Source organism: Zonotrichia albicollis, chromosome 2 (genome assembly GCF_047830755.1).
Source record: "Zonotrichia albicollis isolate bZonAlb1 chromosome 2, bZonAlb1.hap1, whole genome shotgun sequence".
Taxonomy (NCBI): Eukaryota; Metazoa; Chordata; class Aves; order Passeriformes; family Passerellidae; genus Zonotrichia; species Zonotrichia albicollis.
The window spans coordinates 86,837,066-86,848,199 of NC_133820.1; the positions used below are offsets into that span (position 1 = coordinate 86,837,066).

The following is an 11,134-nucleotide window of genomic DNA, read 5'->3' on the forward strand; positions in this document are numbered from 1 at the left end:
ACAATTAATATTAATACTCTAATTTTATTCTGTTTTCACTTTTAATTGAGAGTCGGGTAAATCAAATCTCATGTTCTGTTATCTAAAAATATATCAAACATGACATTTAGTGGGAGTTTCACTGAAAAAAAACCTTGAAGCTAATAGTATTGTTAGCAAATAACACACTGCAAGAAAATATCATAAAATGATAAATGAAACTGGAAAACTTTTTTTTTTTAGACAATATGCAGAGACTTGCTGTCTGGTGATTAATATGTATTTTAATATAGCAGTATACATTAATATGTATTTTAAAAGCCAGGAGGCTACAAAACTAATAAAAGGCATAATTTCTCTGAAATCAATTGCTTTAATTATCAAATTTTGTATATATTTAGGTGTATTAGACATAGCTTTGGTTACAATTCTATGGACACAAATGACCACAGCACCTACCTAAACTATAAGACAAGAAAGTGAACTTTTATAAATGCTTGATTATAGTTTGTTATCTTGCCTACATATGCTTTGGCATTGCAGGGAGCCAGTTTAAACACACCCTGATAGGAGATTTGAAAATACTGGAATTGCTAGATTTTTTTTACAGAATTTTGTCACGCTGTTTAGAAATTAGGGCCATACACAGTCAGTTCCTACTGTGTCTATCATCAATACACTGGGATTTGTTAAAAACAAGATGGAATTTGTTTTGATTGCTGTAATTTGTACACTTGAACAGAAACATAAGAAAATAACTGGTTTACACTCCAATACTGGGTGAATCTATTATCAGGATTGGCTAGTCTTGGTAATATCCATTAATTTAATACTACTGTTTTTTCATAAAAAACCAAACTACCGCCATTAAAAGCACCACTTTTGCAAGTTTAAATAATCATTGCTTACAAAGCATATTCTGACAGTCAAAGCCAAGGCTTTCAGAAGTTACTTTTGGCTGTAGTGATGTGGCTGTTCAGTCCTGAAACTGAGATGTTGCAACAGGATCTAAATAAAACAGATAAAGAATGAATTCTGAAAATCGGGGTCCTGTTATAGGCAAGCAATCATATATGGAAAAGATGAGGATAAGCACAAGGCTTGAAAAACTAGAATGTAGACAAAGTGTACATGCCTGAAAGCAAAGATGCATATAGGTGCATGCAGCCTGTGACAGAAGCTCATTGAGAATAAGTGCAAATTCAAGCCTCATCTCTGAACCTGCATCCCTTTACAAAGCCTCCAAAGGCACTTCTTACTTCCTCATCAGTTTTATATGTATTTTTTAAAAGCAAACTCATTATATTCCATATATTTCTCATTTTTTCCTAACAAATCTAAAATAGGATGGAGAAAATTTTTGTTTTTAAGTTAATGCCAACTATTACAGTAATTAGTCATTTGATAATGAATAACTAGCTATAACAGAGGATGCCAGTAAAAGAAGTGAAAGCCAAGAACATAAAATATTTTTCTAAGAAAAACTTTCTTTCCAAGAGTCCCAAATGACTCATGATGGATTATTCCCTCATAGGCCAATATTTCACTACAAGCAATTTTCCCCTTGCAGCTGTCCCTGCACAATCTTCCTTAAAGTGCTTCATGGCAACTTATATTTTGTTCCTTGGCTTCTTTTCTGTATAATTTCTGTACTGTGTGTGCCACTTTCCATTTGCACTGGCACTCTTCCTCTGGTACTATATTTGCTATAAAATTCTACCTGCACTGCTGCCATCACCACACATCAGCAATTAGGGACTGTCTGCTTCCAGCTTACTGGAATCAATTGACCATAGTAGTCATTTTTCCTAGTAGAAAACCAGTTTCCTTCTCCTTTGAATTTGGAAAAAAAATGCATCAGTTTAATCTGAAACCTTGTTTTAGCTCAATTGAAGACACTGCAGAAGTATCTGCTCTAGTAAAGGCAAACAGGAGAGATCCTGCCACTTCCTCTGATACTACAATCATGTTTAAAACAAACCCAAACCCCAAAGCTGTGTTACTCACTGGAGATAACACTGATGCCCATTTTGCAGCTACATTTTACTATGTTGCCACCTGTTGTCATTACAAGCATGAGTATAGATCTTTTCAGAAAAAAATCCTCTGAATTTCATATTCAACACAGAAGGGTGAAAGAGCAGAATCTTCTAGACAGACAAATATATTAAAAACTGCCGTTTATTTTTATTTTTATTTTATTTAATACTATATTATTTCATTCACCTTATTCAAATGAATAAGAAAAGGTGGTTTCAATGCAAGAACTGAGCTCATTCTTACTGCTACTTCCACGATAATTGGCATTTCTCTGCACCATGAGAACTGCAGGTGACTGAGATCATATTGAGTGAAAGAAAACATAGTACTAAATTATCTCTCTTTAATTGTCACATATTAAAAATATCCGATTAAAGGAGATCATGTCAGAAATACCAGTTAAATTTTTTAATTAAGCTTGAACACTTAATGGAAGACAATTTAAATTAAAGACAATTTAAATTGCCAGTTTTAACAGTTGAATCTAATCATATCTTCTTTGGCCATTGCTAGAGTTTGAGTATCTAGCCATATTTCCAAGGAAAAATCAAATAATTAAATAATAAATTAGTATTAAATAAAAAATAAGTTAAATAATAAATAATTATTATTTCTTTTAGTGTTAAGTTAGCCAAAACCACTGAAAAATACTATCCTGTAAATTTTATAGAAACAAAAGCCAGCACAGATTGTTATCAATTGCCCAGATTCCCTTTGCGGGGCAAGTGTCAGTGAGCACATTTCAGTAGCTTCTGTCCTTTCTGTCCTTCTGTCCTTACTCCTTTTTGGCCAAGGCTGAAGTCAGAACATGGCAGAATGAGCTCCTTGTTTGCAAACTGCAGGTGTGGAGAAACACAGTCCTTCATTATTGAAGTTCTGTGTGTCTCTGTAATTTATACAAATTTATGGGAGGAAATAAAGCAGTGCTCTGGTATCTAGGGTTTAGTTTTTTTTCAGGTAGATTCCAGATTATCAAAATTCTGGGGTTTTATGAGTATTAATATTTTATACGTTTGTACATACTGCATAACTTGTAGAGTTTAACAAGAATATGCAGTCTAAAGACCTTTTGCACGTACCTTTAATAGAGTGAAGGATAAAGGTCTTTCTTGTTTGATACATTTCCTGCATCTTCTTCAAAACCCGCTTTTTTTTTTTTTTTTTTTGTTTAAGAGAAATGAGCAAAACCAAAGTCAACTTTTAAACGTATGAAGTGCTAGAGTTTGAAGGTAGCTGCCATCCTATAAGATTGCTATTGCAGCAGTTACACTTCCAAATGGAATTGGAAAGGTTCAGAGAAATTACAAATATCTCATTTTGTAACAGAATATTTCCACTTTGTAAAATCATCTACCTATCTAACATTTTTTTCATTCCTAAGAACAGTAACACAAACTTTTACAAATTCTAAGTTTAATGAAAATCTAGGAGAGAAGAAGCAGAAGGGGAGCTGTTTCCAAAGTGAAACACTAGTGCACATGGTTCCTGGGCATTCTTCCTTCCTGAGTCAAACTCAAAAGTCCTTTTACTCAGTCTCTCAAATCATTCTAAGTCTGCCTGAAAAATTAACAATTAAATTCCAAAAATAACCCAAGAGATAAAGATGCCAGATTCTCACTGTTATACACCTGGTGTGTGTGTCTCTGTGTGTAGGACAACCGTTATGAAATTACTTACTGAGGCATTACCACTTACTTTTAACTTGAGCCTGTTCAGATCAAGAGGCAGAACCCACCCCCTTTTTCTTCTGGTTTCCTGTTATTGTTGCTGCAGCTGTGTATTTTTTCTTCCATGGCACTTTTTGCTTTCAATAAAGAGCTAAGCTGTGACTCTTGCCTTAAAATTCTGTCAAAATTGTGAATGCTGGTTTTGAATTACTTTGCTACCTGAAGATTGTTGGCAAAGTGACTTTCTTCTTAGGAAAGAAGGTAAGAATATATCTGTTCTACCTACATCATATTTAGATTCTTGAAGTTCCAGGCATCTCTCTTGGATTTGACAAGTTGAATTTGAAGTGATTGATGAAAAAATAAGGTAATGATAAAATATTTAATCGTTCTCAAAGTATTTAAAACATCTTTCCTCAAAGTTTTTAATCACAACAGGTAAAAGATTCCTTCTCCTGAGGTTTTTTTCCCACCTTCCTAGAAGAACCATGGAAACTGGGGAGGTTGCTAATATCCATAGGAGATTGCTCTCATTTCCACTGTACTTACTGACAATTTTTCTGGAAGATAAAAAATGTTAGTTTAAAAGCAAACAAAACGTGCATTTGTAATCTTTTGCTTGCTACATAGTTTTTTTGAAGCAAGATGGTTACATTTCCTTCTAGACTGTTCTGTTCTACCATAATCTTGATAATTCCACACTCTTCAGTTTGTAATACAGATGACTAAAATGGTCAACAACTGAAAAATCAGATTTTTTTTTCTTTTCCTGCACAGTTGGAAATACATGTCTAATTTTTCACAGCTAAAGCATCCATCTGCAAGCACACATCCATGCACAAATACACACATATATTATACAAATGAGAACATAATTAACATTTAAATTTTAATCACTGTAGGAAAATATTTGAGTTATATTTTTCGTTGCCTTTTTTGTGGAGGGCAAGGGGAGTGTTGGTTGGTTGGTTGGTTTGGTTTAGTTCTTGGGTTTGGTCTTGGTTGTTTTTGGGGTTTTTTTTTGCTTTAATAATTTCGTTGAATATCATCATACATAGAGCTTTTTACTAATCTCAAGTTAAGTAGAAGTAATTTGCTGTAGAATGCTTTGGAATAAAATACTCAAGCTTCATGACTGGCTGAAAATAATTTCAAAAGGAGATGAGTAGTACTTTTTAGGGAAAAAGCATTACTATGTGTTTCCTAAGTGATCAGGAACGTGGGATTTAGAAATGCAGTAACATTTGGAGTCTAAAGTAAAAAACACACCACCTCCTGTTTGGTTACAGCTGAGCATTCAAAATCATTTTTTTATCATTCCTTCAACAGCTATGGTTTTGCTTCCCTTCCAGATTATTCATCCAAGGGGAAAAATACAACCCTTTTAAAACTTAGCTGTCTTCTTCAAATGCTACCTTCCTCTAAAGCAGATGAGCCCCTTGCAATCACAATCCCTCTTCTCATTTTATATTAGCCTGGGTCCATATTAACAAGGACAGTGTGAGAAGGAATAATTTTTTTGTTGCAAGAATTACTATAATATTCTGAAATTCAAATCCCATGAATATGAACTTCCAGTTCATGAGATGAGGCTGTTCTGTGTACTACCTGCGCAGCTGATACTTTGTTAGCTGCATAACAGGTGGTTCCTATAGCTGATATGGGAAAAGCTGACTGACTTAGAATACTGAGCCATGAGAGGATCTGTACAGGTTGTTCTCTGGCAGGCAGCTGCCTCTGGATCATGTTCAAACTGCCCAGACTAGGCTCTGAATTTTCACTTTTGCAGGATAAGAAGGACAGTCAGCTAAACCTAGCAACCTGATTCTTAGAACATGAATTAGAAGCCTGTATTCTGAATATAACTGGTAGAAAAAACTAACACAACTGGTTCTTGAAGAGGCTTTGGTTGAAATTTATCACCCACTATAACAAAATATGTGTGATTTGCTAACATCAGAAGTTGGGATGGCTGAGACATCTTTCTCTTTTCCTCACAAGCCATTTTTCCTTAATGTTTTTCTTCTACCTGCTGTTATATGAAACACTAATCAGAGTTAAAAACATTAATCCTAGCTCTTTACCAGTCTATCAATGAAGAAAACTCTACAGCTTCCTCCTAAGGCATCTCTGTGATCCTACAAAGACTAATTTGGTGTCTTCATTCTCTCTGCTTACTGTAAGCCTCAATGTCTCTGCAGAAGGATGGAGTCACCTCACGGTGAGTTTCCCAAAGATCAGCAGGTGATGTTGGGAGGAAAGTGTGACCGAAACAGGTCCTGACCCCCAGGCTTCACAGCACTTCTCTTTGTTCAGGAGGCAAAGTCCTTTTCCCAGGGTGCAGTGTGGGAAAAGCAGGAGCACAGGTGAAGACTTACTCTCTTGGGTAAGTCCCAGAAGAAGACTTACCTGGGAAATGAGGGGCCTGAGATGCTGGCCAGTACATGATCCTTCAGAGGGGATTTCAAACAGCAACTCTGTTTTCCTGGAAGCTACCTTAAGAGCAAGTATGGCAAGGCTGCTAGGTCACCCCACAAGAAACAGTACCACAAACTCAGAAGAGAAAGCCAGAGAAGGGGCAGCTTTCTTCTCCTGTCTCTGTGGGAAAGCAGAATCCCGGGGGTCTGCTCTCCGTAACTGAAAGGAGCAAGTAGGTTGTGACTGGTAACAAAAACAGGGTAAGCGGCAGCAATTGTAGGTGGCATGAGAAATGTGAGCCAGGGGGATCAGGGAGCACAGAACAGATTGTGGTAGTTACACAGCTCCAGGGGTTGGGGTGAGATTTGGCTTCCCTGAGTTCCCAGGTGGTGATGGAGTATCGCTTCCCACAGCAAAAGGGTGATAAGCTGTGCCCCCACAGACAGTGAAAGCTTTTCCTTCCCCAACCTGAAGCTTGAGAAAGATCTATGATTGCTTTCCCACCACACCAGCAGATTGCATAGGAATTAAACAAATCATGAAGAGCCTTTACTCTAGTTGTTCTCAAGGGCTTATCAAAAAAAAGGGGAACTATAACCCTAATCACTAAGTACACACAAACTAGATTCCAACCAAAGTTATAAATCTGGTTTACTTTCTTTAAAACTACCTTTTCCCCTAAATTGCATACATAGATTTCTGGATTAAAAAGAGTTTTAAATAACTGTATGTAGTAGGGCAAATCTGTGACTTCCCTATTACAGAGGAATAAGATATCATAAAACACCTCCTACTCGCCGGCTGGAAGAAGAAGAATACGTGAGGCAATTTTCCCCTTTCCCATGCATGTGGGCAGAGGGTGGGCTGGCAAGGGGAAAAAAATAGGAGAAAGACTGATTGATACACTACTGAAAAGGCAAAATAAACTAAACAGGACTGAAAAAACACTATTAGCCCAGAGGTAAAGACAGACCAGTCTGCCTAGTGAATAATAGCAAGAACAGAAGCGGTCCATCAAATATTCTTATCAGACAGTTATCAGAAGTTTTACTTAAAACTTGAGTTTCTGGAATAAAATAAAAAGACCTCCAATTTATCTAAGAATTATAAATGAGTTAACAATTACTTTCTTATCCAGCCACTCCAAAAAGAAAAAATTGCAATAACTGAAGAAATATATGACAAGGACAAGATTACTCCAACACACTTCCTTAAAAATCATTTTGGTTTCCAAAATTAATGTTCATTTGAGTAGAGTACTATACTGTAACACTGACGTTAGGCAGGATTTGTGCTGACTGATTGATGCCATCTGTTCACGACTCGGATGTTACTTTCTCTAGCTTTCAAGTAGGGAAAACAAAAAGCAAAACCAGCTCTTCCCATTCTCAGTTAAGGTGTTTAGTCAATTTAGTAGAATTTTCAACATTGACTGCACTGTTCCTTTGGGGAAAAAAAAAGAAAAAAAAAAAGAAAAAGAAAAAAAAATAGTACTGGTACCATAACGTTCAGTCACAGTTTAGCAAAAAGGACTCCCTGCAAGTTATCCGTGCTATAAAGAGAAGGAAGCTTTGTAATTAGCAAGTGTTTCGCTAACAGCTAGAAATGTACATCCACTCCGTAGGCTTGTCGGAACATAAATTGCTTTTTTCTCCCGACATCTGGTATCCATTAAAAAAATAAAAAAAGGGGTGAGGGGGACCTAGCAACCAAACTTTACATATAGCATCTTAAAGAGGCAGCACACAATGGATCACTCCCTTCCTTTAAGTGCCGGGGAACCCTCTTCCTGACACAAACGGAATGAGCAGAGCTGGGGGTATCGGGAGTGCCAACCAACTCAGATATATACCCGCTGTGGGTTACCAATCTGCTGTCAGCGGTGTGAGCCTGGGATTATTGACACTCACAATTTTCAGGCAAAATTCCCTCCCGGTTTAATTCCTTTGATTTCATCTGATTCCCCCGACTTCCTTGACGCTCGCTCTCCTGCGGAAAGCCGGGCGCCCTCGCAGCCTGTCCCCCAGCGGGACGGGGAGCCGCTCCTCCGCGCCCCGGGGTCGGGCAGGGCAGGGCAGGGCAGGGCAGGGCAGGTCTGTCCCGCCGGGGGTCCCTCACCGCCCCGGGGCAGGGCAGGGCAGGTCTGTCCCGCCGGGTGTCCCTCACCGCCCCGGGGAGGAGCTGCCCGGCCGTCCCGCCTCTCTCCCCACTGCTGCCGGGGCTGCGCGGGCCCGTCCCGCGGCCGCTGGGGGGCACCCGGGCGCTCGGCGCGGCGGCAGCGGGAGGGGCTCGGAGGTGCCGGCGGCTCCCGTGAGGGCCGAGGGGCGGGAGTGTCCCGGGAGGAGGAGACCCGAGGGGAGTTGTGGTCAGCGGGAGCTCGGCGGGGATTCCCGGCCCCGTTCCTGGCGAGTGGCAGCCGCGGGAGGCCGAGAGCGAGCTCAGCGCCTGCCTGTGCCTGTTCCTGTGCCCGCTGCCCGCCCGGCCCGACACCGCGCTGCTGTGCAGGGAACAAAGAGCCCCTTACCGGCACTCAGAGGTGTCCCGGCCGCTACTGCGGCTGCAGAAACACCTTGTCCCGCTTAGGTCACGGCTAGAAAGCTCCCAGGAGTGGTGGGGCTGGCAGTGACTTGCTGCGAGGAAGGAGCAAGGTCTGCACCCGCTATGGCATCAAACTCGCCTGGCACCAAGGCAGCACCAGCAGAGGCCGTGGCGCGGGTGCAGAGCATCCTGGCACTGCCCCATCGCGTACAAAAAGGGTGGCCAAGAGACTGAGGAAGATCACAGTGTCCCTCTTCTGGACACTGGGAGCTGGCAGATGACGGAGTGCTGGGGCCCCGCACTTACAGGAGAAGCTGGTCCGATAGTGGTGTCTAAGACAGTCGGTGCCTAAAACAAGCCCTACAAGAAAGATGGGGTGGGGAACTGAATTTTGGTGGTCCTGAAGTGTTGTAGTGTGTTCAATACACGCTGCTGCACTGAAGGGCTTAGTGATTGCTTCTAACTACTTGAAGGGCCACTCTGAAGGTGACAGTAGTGCCAGATGATGTAGCAGGAGTGCTGCATGTGCAGTCTTGGGAGGCTCAGTCAGGAGGGTTGCTCAAGGGCAGGAATTGTCAGGACTGTCCTTGGAGCGCTTCAGATACCACCCCTGACCTGGGGTGGGGTAGCACTCCTCCTTCACGCAGGAGATTGGACTCTTACCACCTCCAGAAACCTTCCAACCATTATTTAGCAACTCCATGATTTGTATGCTTGTCAACTTTGACATCTCTCTTTCTCTACACAAATTAAGAATATACAGAAAAGGACAAAAATGTGGTGTAACTTACCAATAAAGTCTTGTGTTTGTGTTGTACAAAGAGTACAGTAATACATGTGGTTTATTATTTTTGCATATTATTTCTGTATGTCTCAGCATCTATAAATCCCTTTGTAGTTAGGTGAATGACATAAGAATTCATTTGTTTCTACTATGGAAGAAAATTCCTTTGAGACAAATCTTATGTCCTGGTTTAAACCACTTGGTTAAACTATGATACCTTAATACAGGAATTTTCAGCTTATAGACACCCCTGTCCTGCAGCTACTTACAAAATAAATTAGTTGACCCATTTTGAATCTCTTGGCTCACTAGGTGTGGGTAGTTTGAAAGCACGTTATATTTTAGTATTAAACAGACAAAAACTTTGCCTCAGACATCAGGTGCTGCTGCTGGAAGATAATAAATCTGTGAAACAGGTGTTATGTTATGTCTCCTCGTTGTATGTGGATCTTTGGATAGATACTAGGAGTAATCAAATGATAAATCTGAATCTAAAGAACAGTGATTATTTTTCCCTCAGTAGCTCAAAGGAGCAGCATTACCAATGAGAACTGTATCTATTAACTCCTGACTAAAGAGTCTAATTTATCAAGATACCATATAAACAAAATTAATTAATTTGTGATAATACACTTGACTATATTCAAGTGGCCTCCTCTAGAAGCAAACATGAGTCTTAACAAAAATTTAATCTAACAAATTTCATTGTAGCCCAAACATGTGGGTTTTCATGCTTTTCATTTTTTTTTTGAAGCAAAACTCACCTTTATTTTCCTCAGAAACTGTAGCTTTAGGCAAAAGTAGAAATTTGAAGCATTACTGGTGGCACCTACAATGATAAATACCTAACTGCAGTATTTAACATGGAAGGAAAAACTAAGCAGCTGAAATCTCCTTACGTTTTTGCAAACACGGTTTAAATTGGGTTTTTTAATCATTTCACTGATTTATAAGTTATCAGTACATTTCAATACATTAAAAGACCATCCCAGGTTTCCTGTATTTTAGCCAAGAAAAAAGATGCTGTTTTGTAGGATCCAGAAGTATGGGATTTGATCAGAAAAGTTCTCATTATGGTTCAGGAGTCATGGACTAAACATACATTTCAATGTATTAATAAAAAAACCAAAAAACAAAACCTTATAATTAAATCTTCCTGTCTATATCTTTTTTTCTCATTCTTCAAACATCTCATTTACATAAGTGACCTAACATAGTTCACAATAATTGTTTCTTCAACAAAATGCCTGCTGAAATTTTTTTAGGGTTAATGTCTCTGTGTCCATTGGGATGACTGGAATTAAAAATGAACTCATCTTACACTGGATGTCATACTAAATAATATTACCGTTGCATTCTGCATCATATCTGTGCTCTGAGCCCTCAGCTGGCTTCTGCCTGAAGTGCTGTGGCTCTGGTGTTTAACTTCATCCACAGAAAACCATGAATGTCAGGTTTTCCTTAGGAAGCAAATGCTATCTGCACGAGCCACCTTTTCAAAGTGTAAGACAACTAAGCAAGAAACAAGTACTAACACCCTTCTAAGAGGTGAAGAATGGCCTCAGGGAATTCCTTTCCCATGAGCATTCTCAGTCCTCTCTGAAGGCAAAGGGGTAATAGAAAGAAAGAAGTATGTCTGAATGACATTTCTCTTCACCCTTATGACCTTAATATTGTTCTACAGCCTGTACTGAAGCACAAAAAAATG

The 11,134-nt window shown here is 39.5% G+C and overlaps 1 long non-coding RNA gene across 1 annotated transcript in view; it reads right to left on the minus strand.

The window, feature by feature from the left end:
- The window catches only part of LOC141728353 (uncharacterized), a 114,229-nt gene extending 105,459 nt beyond the window's left edge, over nucleotides 1-8,770 (minus strand). Inside the window, exon 1 of the long non-coding RNA XR_012579279.1 lies at nucleotides 8,629-8,770. This is a non-coding gene — a long non-coding RNA (uncharacterized LOC141728353). The remainder of the gene's footprint in view (nucleotides 1-8,628) is intronic.
- Nucleotides 8,771-11,134: the final 2,364 nt, after the last annotated feature.